This window comes from Myzus persicae, unplaced genomic scaffold (genome assembly GCF_001856785.1).
Source record: "Myzus persicae strain clone G006 unplaced genomic scaffold, MPER_G0061.0, whole genome shotgun sequence".
NCBI lineage: Eukaryota > Metazoa > Arthropoda > Insecta > Hemiptera > Aphididae > Myzus > Myzus persicae.
This window is the reverse complement of record NW_019100913.1, coordinates 386,473-403,621: the sequence shown is the minus strand read 5'-3', so window position 1 is coordinate 403,621 and position 17,149 is coordinate 386,473.

Genomic DNA, 17,149 nt, shown 5'->3' with positions numbered 1-17,149 from the left:
ACAATATTCAAAAAATTATAGCACCCATTATTAATGTGTACCTGAATTAAATTGAAATATTTTTATTATACTTAATTCGTTTTAAGAAATTTAAAATCATTTTTCATTTATTGTATTATTTATAAGTTAGAATACAATACATTATCATATCTTATATTTTGTGTAAAGTGATACTATCTTATAATTGTTTATCTTTTTTTCCGTGCACTTCTACGACCGTCACCTAAAATAATCGTATTTGCTTGCATCTCAAACGATATTACGTTATAATATGTTGCTTAAAGTATAAGGAGTAAAGCTACAAAATTAACTATTTTAAGTGTACCCCACATTAAACTGACACCAGTGGATATATTTTGAAAATACTACACCCTACAGAAAAATAACTAACACAGCTCCATCCTCATCTTTGACTATTCCGATTTTCGATGTTAGAAGACCATTATCTCTTACATTTACATAAAATAATAATAATATATTTGTTTTAATATATATTAAAACATAATTTTTGACTTCATAAATTCTCGGCCGCAGTAGATGATGAACACAAAATTTAAACAAGAATTTATAGTATTATGACCTAACATTGCTTTTAGGTAAGCATAATATAATTATAAGGTATGCCCATATATTTTGTATGCGCAAGTCGCCGGTAATAATCTCAATATTTTCGCAAGCATAGAATTAAAATTGTTAATGAAATGCCTACTTAAGTAGAACTTTTCAATTCAATTGCCGGAATATCAAGTACAATTTATTATACATTAAATGGTCTAATTATTTCCCGCTTTAAGTCACTATATAGTATATACTAAGCAAAACTCACTAAACTTTAGGCAGCCGCTATCCAAAGAAATTGTTGGTACAGCTTCTATCTGGTGTGTACCAATGGGAATTCATGAAAATTGATGGTTGTAACTAGGGATTAAATATAATATAGATACCTACAACAGTGTATAACATTATATATAAATATGAAATACAAATAAAACAAAATTGGAAAACACATTACTTGAACTTTTCGTCACTGCAATATTTAGATTATCTATTTCAATTCACTATATTTACTTTTAACAACCGAAGGGTTAATATATGGGTATTGCAGGGGATACATATCATCATGTAACTTTCATCTTTGATACGAAATACGATTAATTTATCTTTTTTAGATGTTTTCATATAAAATTACCTTTTTTTTTGGGGGGGGGGGGAGGTTAGGTTAGGTTAGGCTAGCCTCTCTAGGGTTCGGGTGTGAGTCACTCGCTCAAATATTCTATTTGGTTTGATAAAATATATATTTTCTCATAACCCGATTTAGATAGTTATTTTATACCTACATTAGTGCGTATACCCTGTTGATTACGTTATAAATTCCATAATATTACATTTAATAATACTATATGATCTTAAAAATGAGATAAACAAAACAATCAATTATATTATGTTCGGTACATAAAATAAATTGAGGAGATCGGATATTTAATTTTTAAGATAAATTGGATATTTAGAAATAATAAACAAGTCAAAACATGTCAAAAAATATTAATATAAATAACACATACTGTAATAAATTAATAAATTAATAATTGTAAAACATTCATTTATATTGTAATTATCGAAATTCGTGCACTTTGTTGCCCATTAAAAATGCCAACTACAGATGATTCAAATACTGTTAAATTCGTTATTCAATATTCAGTGTACCTTGTAGTGTTTACAACTGAAATATTCTCAACGGCCATCATGAACCACAAAGTGTGCATATTTTTGAAAAATTATTTTTGAATGCAAAGTTACGTGGTGGTAAAAAAGTACTTACAGTGAAAATATCTCAAGCTATTAATTTTTTGGGTCTACGTTGATCAGTCAGAATGTTAGTCAAGACACCTTCGATTATATAATATTATAGCCATCTTACCCGGCATTTCCCATGAAAATCACTTGTAATTAAGCTAGTAGTTTATAAATATATAATAAAGTCCACCTGTGATGGATTTCAGACCGCAAAGGTGCTTACGTAAGTGTATAACTTTTAACTCTAGAGTTTCAAAGTTGTACGATGTTCATTGTTTTTACTTAATCCAACCTACGGCGGATTGGATGTAATATCCCATCGCCTAGTGTGGTCTTTGATATAAGTATAGCTGTATAACCTCTCACGAGAAAAAAATGATCAATTAATACAAAATACTGAGTTATATCATTGGTGTAAGTTGTGTAACCCAGTTCAGATTGCAATACGCCAGTAGAGTGTATTCAACAACTTCCCAAAGTTCCATGAGGATCGGACATACATTCGCTTTTATATATAATAATAATATCGAAGATATCTGTCCCAAATGCAATAAATAAAATAACGTAGTATGGCTTTATTATAAAAGCTAGGTGTATCGTGCCCATGACTTTTTCTTAAATCTATTAATGACTGATGTTTTTGTAGTATATTGTTTTAAATTATATCCAACCATTATAATGAATTGAAATAAACGGTTTCCCGTTAATTAATGCGCGTCGATTTATCAATTCTTAATCTCCAATGAAGATTTTTTACACAATAAATTTGATGATTTTGACTAATTTTTAAAATATAGATCTAAATTTATGTTCAATCAATAAAACAGTTTTATTGCATGTAACCAATAACATCACTATAATGAACAAAAATATATTGTTTTTTTTGTGAGCTAAATTCCAAATGCGTGTGTTCTTTTATTTTCATAAGGATTTATAATTTTGTCTTGAATAAAATACGGCTTATATAATTATTACTGTATTTGTATAGGTGAAATAATTTTTAAATTCGGTTAAGTAGTTCCAGGGACCAGAGATAATAACCCTGAAGAAATATATAATTTTAACTCTTTATAATAATATAGTAGGTATTATTATATTATATTTGTAACTATATTATTCAGTAGAAACCATGATTATTATTATCGTACATTAATTTTGTTCATTTTTTATGTAGCTTATTGAAAAAATAAATTAAAAGCGTAATATAACTACATACTACATAGCAGTCGTCTAATATTGACAACAATATAAACTTAAAGAAATTGTATTATTTTTCCATTTAGTTTAAAAAAGATTTCTTTGTAACTTGTAAGATATTACTACTTACTTTTATTACTATATTTCAATAGTGCTCTTAAAAACAATCGTCTCATTTAACTAATAAGTAGGTATCTATCAGAATATTACCAATTTTAAAACATATTGAGGTGAAAATCATAGTCACTTTTAGACAATTAATTTTCAATATGTAGAAACAAGTTTTTGAACATCTTAAAAATGTAATTAATTATATTTAAATAAACAAAATTATTTAATAGGTATCAACTATCAGTCAATACATTTTTAGTTAAGATTTTTTATTCCTAGTTAATTTGTTTCGAATATTGTATTGATTCAGTAAATTTTAAATTCATACAATAAACTATAAAATAGGAAAATAACGTTCTACAAATAATACTTTGTGACCCAACAGCCTTAATCAACGAACACTGATAGGGTTGAATGCTATACTTATAACTTGAATTTATGCTCTTTCTAATATTATATTATAGCATATAAAAATGTATATTTTATTGATAGGGAGTTGAATTTTCACGAAATCAATATTTAGAAAAAATTTGAAATGCATAGGAAACAGTAATGACACTATTACGCATTACGCATTTACGTAACTTATTAACACTATGTAATCGAACAAGATTATTTATGAATAGTGAATACAATTAGCTAAGCTTACCTTGGTTATGTAAATTTGATATATGTTACAAGAGGTAGGCAAATAAATTACACTGTACAAATTATCAAACGAAAATAATGTTTACAATAATTTTATGTTTGGTACCTAATCAAGAAAAAAAAAACAAAAGTGTTTTAAACTTTAAAATGTCTTCAATGTATTTAGTTAAGTAATATTTATTACTGTTCTAATTTTGGGGACTTAATTAAATATTTTTTACAGTTCCTCAAACATACAACTGTAGTAAAGATAAAAAAGAATACGTTGTTTCTTTGTTTTTTAACAGAAATAATTAAGCTAACAGTATGCTAAATAATATTATTGCCAGTGTAAATCGATTTGGACCAATTAAATATACATAAATATAGCAAATCCAAAATATAATATTTTATGTACATTTAAAGATTGTATGTTTTCTTATGCTTTTAGATGTTTAATAATACTTGAACCTCAAAGATATATTTTGCCTGAAATCATATTTGGGGCTCACTTATCAAAACTTAGTTACATATATTGCATACCTAGTTGGTTTCATAGGTACTCAGTATTAGGACTTAAAAGATGCTTCATCAGCAGGAGATGTTATATCTTATATTCTTGTATATTATGATACACAGAAAACCATATTGTTCTTAAATTTTAAATTGATAACGATAACCAAGAAACTGGTAATATTAATTGTTGAAAACCGTGAAGTCACATCACAACATTGAAGATTTTGATTGTAATTTTTCCGTTGAGGGTACGTAGGTTTACCTATAGCTAATGTATGTATTTAATTTAAATTCAATCATAAATCATTGCAAATGAAAAACGTAATAGGTATTATACTATTTAAAATATAAGTGATTTATTTTTTAATAGTTACACAACAGTCAACAGTATAATACAAATACGTCCATAAAATCTTCGCATATTAGTGTTGAAGCATATACGTACGCCAATACGTATACAACACCAACGTATATGTAAATTTGTTTTGGTATAAATAGTTCAAAATGAATTTACATATTGTTATGAACATTTAATTGTGTATAGAAATTAATAATTATATACGTAATCTGATAATCGTAATGGAATAACGTTTCAATTCTTTTTTCTTTATATTTATATACAATTTCTATTATATTTATTTCTAAATAGCTAAAATCGATTTTTATTTTTTCATTTAATTAATTGTAGCATTTTGAAACGTATATCAAAAATAATATTTCTGTCTTTTCGGTATTTTTTAATTGTTAAACGAAAAACTTAAGAAGAACGTTTTTGACTTTTAAATAAACATTTTACCATACATACGTACATTTCAAAAAAAAATATATAAAAAATGATAGTATAAATATGGGGATAAAAACAAAACAATTACTCAGTAAATGTTAGTTTACCTTTTAATCGGTTGAATTTTTAAAATGATTAGTGCTATATTTTAGACTCTCAATCGAGTGGAGCGATGAACGTATTTGTTTTACAATGATGTGTTTTTTTTAATGTCAAAGTGCACTTTTTATCGTAGAACAAATGCTTCAATCTTCATTCTTCAACTTTAATATCTTTTGTGGCGGTGAAACTGATTGAGTTAGTAACTTAGGTAAAATAAATTTATACTCAAAATTAAGTTTTGACAAATCGAATTTGTTATTTGATTGTATTTAAAAACCAGTCAATGTAGACACATCATGTTTTTACCAAATGTTTATATTATTATAAATAGTTTTTTATACTTTGTTTTTTTTTTAGATATATATTTCAAGATAAAACAAATTTTCGATTTTATTTTAGTTTTCCTCTGAAAATTAATACAATTCAGAAGTTGTTAATACTGGAATTTAAAAAAAAAGTTGAGTCTAAATCTACAAAAATTTTTAATGACTGTCTGAAGTAAAAATGTAAACAATTTTGTAATTATTTTTTAGGTAATTAAGTTCAAACCTATCTAAAATAAAAAAAATATTGTGCACACATCCGTTATTATATTTTAGTATTTTACCATTTATTCCAGAGGAAATATTATATTTAATGTTAATATTATTGGATCAAATTTGTTTTCTATCCGTACCCTTAATTTATTATATTATTTTGTATTCATTTTTGCAATATCATTATGGAAAAAGTTTTAATTTATATCAATTTACTTATTTTTCAATTACGTCTGGTGTATATCAATAATTTTCGTTACGAATTTCTCTCCAAGCTCATTTTTATCGTGAGTAAGTGGTCGACCACATTATGTTTCTTATTTTCTTATTATTTATTAATTTTTTTTTTTTTTTGATGGAAAGTAACTACGAGTAATATTATTTTAAAACCAATGGCGATTGATTTTTTCTTTTTTCTTTTAATAAACACTATATAACAGCATTATGTTTCGTATAAAAGCTTGTAGTATCATATTTTCTCAGCAACGGACCACACTTTCCCAATCTAGTTTTAGCCTAACCTCCGTTTCGGAGAAATATGTTTTCACATCTCTTGTTATCACTTGTGCAAATCTTTATTGTTTACCTACATATTTTGATAGGCGGCGCCAAATTGTCGACCAAGCAAATATTTTTTCTAACGATGGCTACCAATTTAGACGAAGGGTCGAGATGATAAAAATAACTACTTTACTTATTTTTCTATTGCGTCTTTAATTTTAGTTTTTCATGCCTATTATATCTACCAAAAACAAAAATTATTTTAATTTAAAATAAAATGGTTATACGCTTTTTATATTTTATTAATAAATTATGTTTTATTTAAACAAAATTCCGGTCGTTTATTATTTTTAATGGAATTGGTAATATTATATTTACTTTTTTACAAGCAATACTTGAATCACAGACAAAATCAATGTCACAATAATAAACTTAATGTTTAAATTATTCATAAGAAATTACTACAATGAATACATTTATAGTTTCGAAAGAAATATATAAGAATAATTTTATTCAAAACTACAAGATAATATTTAAAAATGAAAAACAATACCTATACAATATACATTATAATAAATGCAATATTTATTATGAAATAACTTTTAGAATTTAAGATTGTCACAATATTATTGTAAAATTGTAATTTATAAAATATACACAATGTATATAATATACTAATTTCAAGAAATGATGGTTTATTTTGTTTATTTTTGAGTTTCACTCTGCAACAGTGACCATTGAGGAATAGAATATGTAAATAATTAACTCTTAGTCCTAGTTAAAAAAAAAAAATACACAGGAAAGCATTGGTAGATAACTACATCATAATGGTAATTTTTTTTAATAATTCATTTTTAAATGTACTAGTTATACTATATTACTAATCGATCTTTATTTAAAGTTTTGGTTATTTTATCCAATCATTTTATACGTTTATTAGATAATTTTTCAGAAAGTCATCAAAATATGGAAATAAGTTTATTTTTAGCATCATTATTTAGTGAATCAAAATGTTCACTTATGTGTCGTTGTTAATCACCATTAAACTAGACAGATAATTATTTTTATTTTGTTTTCACATTTTGAACCTGTCTACCCGAATCAATCGTTGTCAAATCGTTATTAAATATATAATTAAATACACTTGTTTTAGTTCTAAAATTAGTATTACTCTTAAAATCTAGAAATACTCTTTGGGTAGGAAATATATATAAATAATACTTATATATTAAAAATATTAAATGTACCTACTTATACTAATTATGACCTTTCTAAACTAACTACATGAGTAAATTACACTGATACTTTGGCCAGAATCTCGATAAAACGACGGTCACTTACCTGATTGACTAAAATGTAACAATGATAGAAGTAAATGTAAACGGAATAATTCAGGAATAGTCTTAAGAGTCGATTTTAAATTCGATTTTCTTAAGCTACATTGTAATCATGATAAATCAGAGCACATATATAGATTAACCCCATAGTGCATGTATTGTGATCTATTTATTTAGTATCGTATTTCTGGAGAATGCAATGGGTGAATCACCCATGGACTACCTTCAGATATGCCATTCCTTATACTTAAGGTACAGTTATTCGGAAAATTTGCTTGAAGAACCTATTTTACAAAATATTTTGCTTATAAATACTAATGTATCAAAACTATGGTACTTTGTATTACTGCCTACGATGCCAGAAAAGTATAAATGTATAGATGTTGAGTAGTAATAATATAAAATATGGTGGTCCCAATCAAATGATGAAGATAATTCAAGATCATAAAACAATTCATTAATATTGTATCATTAACTTTTTATTAGTGTTGATTATTAAAACTTGATATTTCAATCTATAATTTACTACTTCAATGAAATTATAACAACTCGAGATGGGAATATCAAAAGTCATCACGTTGTTCAAATTTTTATAAGACATGCTTTCTCGTATATTGTTGATTTGTTGACTCTTATTTATATTAATGTCAATATAATATGGATGTTTGATCTTGAAGAGTGTAAATAGACAAACATCACTGTCCATAAAAAAATATTTTGAGTTAAAAGCTATAAACTGTTTTTTTATGATATCTATTAATATAAATAGATACATGTTTAAGAGCTAAATGTATACGTTCTGTGAAAATTGATTTGGTTAGTGGTTATTATATAATATTATTGTGTCGTATAATATGTGCTAACATTTAAATAATATTTGCCAATATTGGTCTAAATAGTATGGAAATTCAATTTATTTTCAAATTAACTGTCTAGGTGTAAGGTGATTAATTAAAAATAAATAACATCTTTCTAAAAAATAATCATAATTAATCATAGAAGCTATAATCGATTATTTACTTCGAAAGTCGTTTAATGAAAAGTAATTCATAAAGATTAGATGCTGATTTCTATTTGATTGGAATTTGTTTAAAATAAATACAAAATCCTAATAAATATAATAATATCGATGTTCGTTCTTTAAAATTATAGGTAAATAATGTAATATAACTAATACTGCATAACATAAAAATATTTTATTGCTAAAAGTGTACTATACTATTATACATATATTACATATCTTGCTATATGCATGTTTCTAACTACCTACCTATTAATACTTTGAGAATCAGAATCAAAATAATTTTGTTTTTGGACTGCTCATACAATTAAAAACTTATGTCCTAAAAAAATAGTATTTTTAAATTCAAATATTCATCATCGAACTCAAACCATTAGGTAGCTAGTGAATTACTATATATTTATATACATTAATATCAAACTATCTTGTAGGTACCTACTTATGATGAGAGTAACACTACAGCGTTCATCGTCCAACCACGGTCGGGAGAAGAATGGAAGGTTCATCAGAATGGTTATCAATGTCAATCAAATGCATGTATCGATATTTTGTTTTCAATAAATTTCAAACTAGTTTTTTTTTAGTTAGTCCAAGTAAGTATCATATAAGTAGTTTAAGTATCACTACAGTAAAAATAAATCAATTTATCTTGAACTTATGGCTCATATAATTCAACACACCATTTTGGCATTTTATAGGCGTTTTACGTTGTTATGACGTAAGCGAAGTGAGATTAGTGCAAAACATTCTGCCCATGTATCCTGCACCTCAAGTTTTTTGTTACTGTAATTGCTAGACATTTTTTAGACAGTTTATTGATCAACAGTTCGTATGTACGATTAAAATAATTCATTGTACCTTAAAAGCAAGACAATATTCTGGTACATTGTTTAGGTATTAAAATAAAATTAAACAAATAATTCAACTCATTAATAGATATTTAAATTGACTGTAAATTCCACATTTAGTTATAAACAAGGAGTACCTAGATAATTTTTTTATTTACTAATTCGGTTTTTTGTGTAAACTGCCTATTAAAATAAGTATCTACATTTTTTTTTGTTTTATTAAATATAGCTAAATTAAATTATTCTTATTTAAATGAATATAGTTATAATCTTTACCAAACGGGAATATTAAATCTTATTAAATACAGTTAATACTTTGTATTGTATATTTTATTCATTTTATATTTTTCAAGAAAAATTTGTGTTACAAAAATATTAGCTAGTTTCCATTTTTAATTACTTTATCTCCAAAGACGATTAATCCAATAGTACTAATCATAAAGTTTTTGTGAATGTTATGAATGTTATGATGTATTGTTTTATTTGTCCCATTCAGTATACCTAAGTATATTAATGTTTATAATAGGTACTAAAATGTATACACACAAATAAAAAAATTATTCTTCTTAATAAATATAATATTATATAGTAGTATTTAGAACAATATTATTAGTCATATGGTTAAATAGATATGATGTACACAATTTTTTTTAACCTTGTTACAGATTATAAAAATGTCTAGAGAATCTGTCTTCTTGAGTCAAAAAGCTAAAAGTTTCTCATTGACGAACAACCATTCAACCATAACTTACAGGAATTTCAACGAGGAATAATCACCGAATAAAGTGATTCATCATGGAAAATTGAAATCATTATTTTTTAAGTCGCATTAAACATGTATTTGTTGAACTGTGTACAACAATATTAAAATATAGTCTATTTTTCTAATTACAATATAATATTATAGTATGATGGTAAAGATTTGTGGAAATGTTTAACGTTCTAACTATTTATTTTAAAACGTCAACATTAATTAATAACATCATGCTAACAACCTGCAAACTATTATTTAATGTATAATATAGGTATACCTATTCACTCATGACACAGTTTTCATGCTGTTGTTAAAGATGTGAATAATATTATGTATAAGAATGTTAACTTGTGTTCCCAAAAAATAATATGTCAAACGAGGTAAAGACATAATGTGAACGAGTAAATAGGTATCTAATTAAAAAAAATTCAACAAAAGCTTTTAATGTAAAACACATCTATTTAGTTTTCACCGCAATAAAAATTATACCTAACCTAACCAGCAGGCAATTAAGAAATTTATAATACAAACTCTTAATGGCACAAAAAGTTTAAGTATAAAAGTTAACTTTAAATCAAAAATTATGGAATTATAGAACAAAGTTTACATGATAATATTTAAAAATTACACATATAAATTTCGATCAATTGAACAATATTATACATGTTATTTTAAAAATTGTTGGATAACGCTTGCACCTAATTTTCACTTATAATATTTAAATAATATGAAACTGTACAAACTACAAAATATATAGTGAAAAACAACAATGTGTGGAGCGGTGTATGTCTTCAGTCATGAAACATGATATGAGAGCTAACACCGGCCAGTACCACTAGTTTCCGGATAGGTGACCACCCGGGTTCTTAGTGACAGATCTTTGAAAAAGTACACGTGTTCCAAACCAACCGTGGGCCGTTAAAAACCTACAAAAAATAACAACCCAATGGTCTATGTGACCACAGGTCAATTTAGTAAAAAAAAATTTTAAAAATATTTGTGTAGATACTTGTTAATATGTAATGTGTATAGTATACTAAAAAATCTGACGTGTAATAGCGAGAGGCCCTTGTTTTTTTAAATTTTAATGAGATTTTAATATACATATACATAGTCTTATATAGTTATTAAGTACAAAGTTGAGATCGAGAGCGGAAATAAGCCATAATGTAGAGTTTATAATTTTATATTTCTTAAAATAAGAGAAACACGTAAAATAGAATGAAGGCTTTTTTGAAAAATTTAGGAGAAAGACATATTTATGTTTCACACATCAATTTAAAAGATTTATTGTATGAACCCTATATATTAAAATTTTTTATGAAACTAAATAATATTTAGTGCAGATACGCCAATATACTATCTATACGCATTACCCAACCGATAACTATCAAAAAGATAGTTAAATAATTAATAGGTACATCTCTAAAATATTTTTTGTTTATATTAACTGAAGCTGGAAAATTTAATAATATGTGTTTTAATTTTACTTAGATTTCAGAGTGTTATAATGAAATAAAATATTCTATATTTAAATAATAGTAATAACAAAATTAACTTATCATACAATCTCTTTATGTAATACTTATGTAGGTACTTATAGAATCGAAGGCAAATACTTAACATTTTTCATGAAAGATGATATTTGATTAGACTTTGCATCTAATTCAACTAAAATTACAACTATTTTATTTAAACCAATAGTTTAATAAGGCATTATGTTAAAAAAAACAATACTTCCTCAAGTAATAGTTTGATTAAAATAAGATAGGACGTAATATTTATTTTAGGTTATCGATAATATAATTTAAAAATAAAGTCATATGATAATTTTTTTTTTTTTTGGTCATACACAACTCCAGCCCTACAAGACACCATTACTTTTAAGTTAAAAAATATTTTTATAAAAGTATAAAACTTCTAAATTGATTGAATAACATATTTTGTATTGATTTTAAAATGATATATGTTTTTTTGTGTATGTGTAAAAAAAAATAATGAAATTTTCAACTTTAGGGTGGTTTGTGGTAGCAAATTGGAACTAATTGATATTTTTGAGTTGTCAAAATTGAAAATTCATAGTGTTTTTTAAATAATTCGGAAAAAAATATAAAGTAAAGGAAAAGCGAGAATGTTTATCAAAATTTAGAGAAACATTTTCCACGAAGTTAATATTATTTTTAGCTTTTTATAGACAATTGTCATTTTAAATTTTTATGTTTTTTTTTTTTTTGGTGAATCGTATTCACCTACAAAAAAGTTTGGAAATTGAATACCAACAAAATTCTTAGTAAATTATTCATATACCAATTTATAAATATTGAAAATGCATTATGACAATATTTTGTATAAGTGTTTCTGGTATGAAGTGGGTATGCAAATTATTGTGTGTTTAGGAATTCATAAAAATTAACAATCTATTAAAAGATTTCTCAGAAGTTTTTCTACCTAATAACAAAAAAATGGTTACCGGAAAGTCGCATTAATTTTTAAAAATCATTTGAAGTTAATTTTTATTTCATTTGATATTCACATCAAAAATAACGATAACACTTATCGAATGATTTTTTTACATTATTGTAATTTCAAAATAAATAACTGTAGATACTTTTGACTATCACCAAATTTTTAAACTAGCACTAAATATACACTTTTTAACTTATTTGTATCTTTTTGAGCTATTTATGGATACTTTATATTTTCAATTTTTTTTTGTTTTTTTTTTTTTGTAAATATCGATAAAATATTTTTCGTTCGGTAAAATAGCTTGAAAATTTGGTTTAAGGTTCTTCAATATTTATCATAATAATCATTTGATAATAATATAAAATATAAATTAATACCTTAATTTTTTTAAATCTTTTTTTGACAAAACTTGCCAACATTTTCAATTTCCTTTTTTTGTTATAATTGTATTAAGTATCTATTCAATTTTTACAGCTAAAAACTGAAAATTAAATACAAAGTTGTTTCAAGTAGTTTTTTGGTTGTTATTTATTGAATTTCAAATTTGAACAAAACATTATATTCAATAAAAACGATTTTAGTTATTTTACTTTAATTTGAAAATATTTTTAGTGGAGATTTAAAACTTTTATTGATATTATTAGATTTTATATATGTAATATTTTTAAAACATTTATACTACTTCATTATATTTATATATCTTATTAGTGAATTACTAAAATTATTAGAAGCAATGAATATATTTATATTATAATTGGCTGATAGACTGTCCCTCTCAGAATCAATTTTCGAATGCAATGATCTAACATTGAATTCACATTTAACACATATTTTACAGTGATCTACTAAATAATGAATGACGATGCACTTAGACATTCGACTCCTTCTGTATATTAGAGTGATAAGGTTAGGTTTGCTTAGCACCTACCCCTTTTTATAGTTAATGTAATAATGAAATGTATGTAAAAATATCTTAAATATTACGTTACCTAATCACAAATATAAATTATCTATTATATTATATTATCAACACAATTTTACCAATATAATTGCTATACCTATTTTAATATTAATATTACCCAAATGAGTAACTTAAACTCTTATAAAAACGGCTATTTATTTAACCAAAAAAACTAACTTCAAATTGAAAATTATACGAAATGCATTTTAAGACATATTTTATTCATATACGTATTAATGTTGCACAGTGGTATTTTTTATTTAGGTTATTTGTTCATTGTTTACCAAGATTTCCAGCAGTTGGGCACTTCAGAAATTAACTGTTTGTGTTCACTTATATATTATATATTCTTTTTGTTTCAGATTATTTTATTAATGTGCCTATGTAAAGCAAGTATTATAATATGTAGTACCGATTGACTTAACTTTTACAGATTGTTTAAAAGTTTTTAACGTATTTGACAAAATTGTTGACTTGAATGAAAGAAATATAGAGTCTCCTTATCGATAAATCATAGTAAAAATTATTCAACATTTTTGTAAAAAATCTTTCATTGATGTTCCATAATATGCTATTCAGTATACACATGACTCAAGGTACAATATTTCCCTTGCACTTATTTCCATTTATTTCATATTATACATTCACATTCCATATTATTATTTGTGGCAATCCTCATTGTTCTAGGTACATTCATTCACTTATTTATTTCTGAAGTTAGGTACCAAATGTTTTAATATAACATTGAAATTATCTAAACCTTTTTACAATTAAATGGAATTAGGCAATTTAAGCAGTTTCAACTCAGTGCTTTACTGGAAATATGATAAATATCATACAAATTGAGACATTTTTATTAAGCGTAATTGTATTAAAATGTATGTATAACGGATGATTTATACATTAATAGAATCCAATAGAGAATGATAATACAATTTGCACATCACTTTGTGCTAGGAAATATTAATTGTAGTTTCAACTGTATTTGTTATAATTTATTCATTCAATCATGTAGGAAAATGTGTTGAAGAAACAACAATAAACTAGGTAGGTAGGTACCTTGTCCTTTTTTGGGTTTACATCCAATTTAAATGAGATATTGATTTGTCTATGTCCTATAACTATTATAAGCGAAACCAAATTAAATACCTGCTATTACTTAGGTATACGAATGGCAATAAATTTTTATGATGATTGTATTTAACAACTATATTCCTGAAACGAACCAACAGACACAAAATGAGAGAGAACGTAGATGGATTGGACACACCTATTTGAATATTAAGTTTAAGAGTTGACTCTTGAAAAAGTCATGTTTTATTTCATTCCGATATTAAATAAAAATATTATTATGATTAGTTATTATTACAATACAGTATTATGTTTACTTAGGTCAAATATACAGACGGTTTCAGTTCGGAGGAGTGGAATCAATCAAATAACGACAGAACCCCAAAGCGGGTGAAAATAATACGGGGCGAGTTTTAGAAACGGTGGTTTGGTGTTTGGTAATAACTTTTTGACAGATATTTTATTGACTACGCATTTTAAGATTTTAACTGAATATTTCATATTTTATAATTATATAATTTTCAAATTTGGGAGTTTCCATGAAATTGTTGATAAATTTCAAAAATGACTGTCGTCAACATAAAAAAAATTATTAGTTACATTTTGGTTTTAAACTAAGACATACTATTATAACATATTTTACTATTATTACTATTATTATTATTATTATTGTTATTATTTACAGCTTCTCCACGCTTTTGAGTTACGCTGCTCACCACGCAGGCAAAATATCAAATAATAATAGTATATACCACCTATATGCGAGCACTACATTACTACCTACTCGAGATCGACGGCCGTCGGGCCACGAGGGTTTTTCTTTCAGTCTGCCGTGCGCTCGCGTGCGTTTCGCATTTGCCTTGATCACGTTGACGCCGAACTAGTGAACGACCACCCCTTGAGAGCCTGGAAAAGCGTCGACGGACATTCTCGTGGAACCGTATTGCACGTGCACCGTCCACTAGTTATTATTATGATACACTCTATTCTATATAATATCGTCATGTCCATCGTTAATAAATTACGATATCATATTCATTTTATATTGCGTATATATTGACACGTGGTAAGTGACAACAACTTCTTGTCGATAATATAATATTATCGTGGAATTTATATTTAATATTCTACAAATAACAAAAATAAAAAACAATATAACAATATAATGTTATATTTTTGCTGTAAGAAATAATTCTTAATTTCTCAATTCCTAATTTCTTAATTTTGAATAATAATAGTTTTTTATGCATACCTAGAATGTAATATCCTTTTGCACACTTCGTTAATTCATTCCCACTAATTACGTAAGAGTCTTAAACATCATATAAACCATTTATAAGATCTTAAAATGTTGATTATAATTAGGAGGTATGTACATACAGTACCTATATATTAATAATACAATTGTAGCTTTTTCCAATCACATAACACAAGACTCTTTTATTTTTAAAATTTATTATAATTTGACAGTAATAACAATAATACCACAAAATTAATTTAAGCCATGATTGTTAATTATATAATATAAATTATAATATAAAATAACACAATAGAATATAAAATATAACAGAACATAATATAATATAACATAATAATATAATTGATTTAATTTTGTATGCAGATGTAATAATAATTGTCAAACAAAGTTAAAAAAAAAACTAATAATAATAATAATAATAATACAAAAAAATGATAATTATAAGAATATAATATATACCTATTTAGACAATATTATACATTTAAGATAAAATAAAAGTTCGTTTGATATAGGAATGTTCAGTTTTTAATGTATAAAAATAGAAATACAATTTTAAATCGTACGTCTTAGATTCTCGACTTATCGAAGTGTTAGAACAATTTAAATTTTATCCAAATTTATATATTTTTACAAAACTTTTAAAGTGAATATGTTACAGTTTCAGATAATTATAAAATATTTTACCTAAGTCGATAATGTATTGACTTTTAAATATTATATTATAATTAGTTTTACTTTTAAGAAACTTACAATTGGTAATTATTTTCCGCTAAATCAATGATTAATTTTTTATTATACTTCTGAACATTCCCGAGGTAAATTGGTAAACAAATATATTTGAAAATGAATACAATAATTTGTCCGTGATATATGTGTAATATTTTGTTATTATTGAAATACCAGAAAGTTTTTTTTTGTGCATTATATGGTATTTTTGTGATACATAATGTATTATTTTTTAACTAAATAACTACTTATTTTTGTGCTTATAATTATTAAAGTGATTGAAGATTGTATGTAAGGGACAGAAGGGAATGATCTGAGCTCTATAGGTCAAGTACCTCTATAAATAATTACTAGGTAAGTTATTACCATTACAAGTCTGGCGGTGGTACCATAGAAATTGATTCGTCTCCTTCGCCAACCCATCTGAACGACCCTCCTCTAATTTGGTCGTCATTGAGTATACCTGAAAATAAAAATAAAATATTTATGATTATTAAGCAACACAATTATCAATGTGTTACACTAGCACAATTATTTTG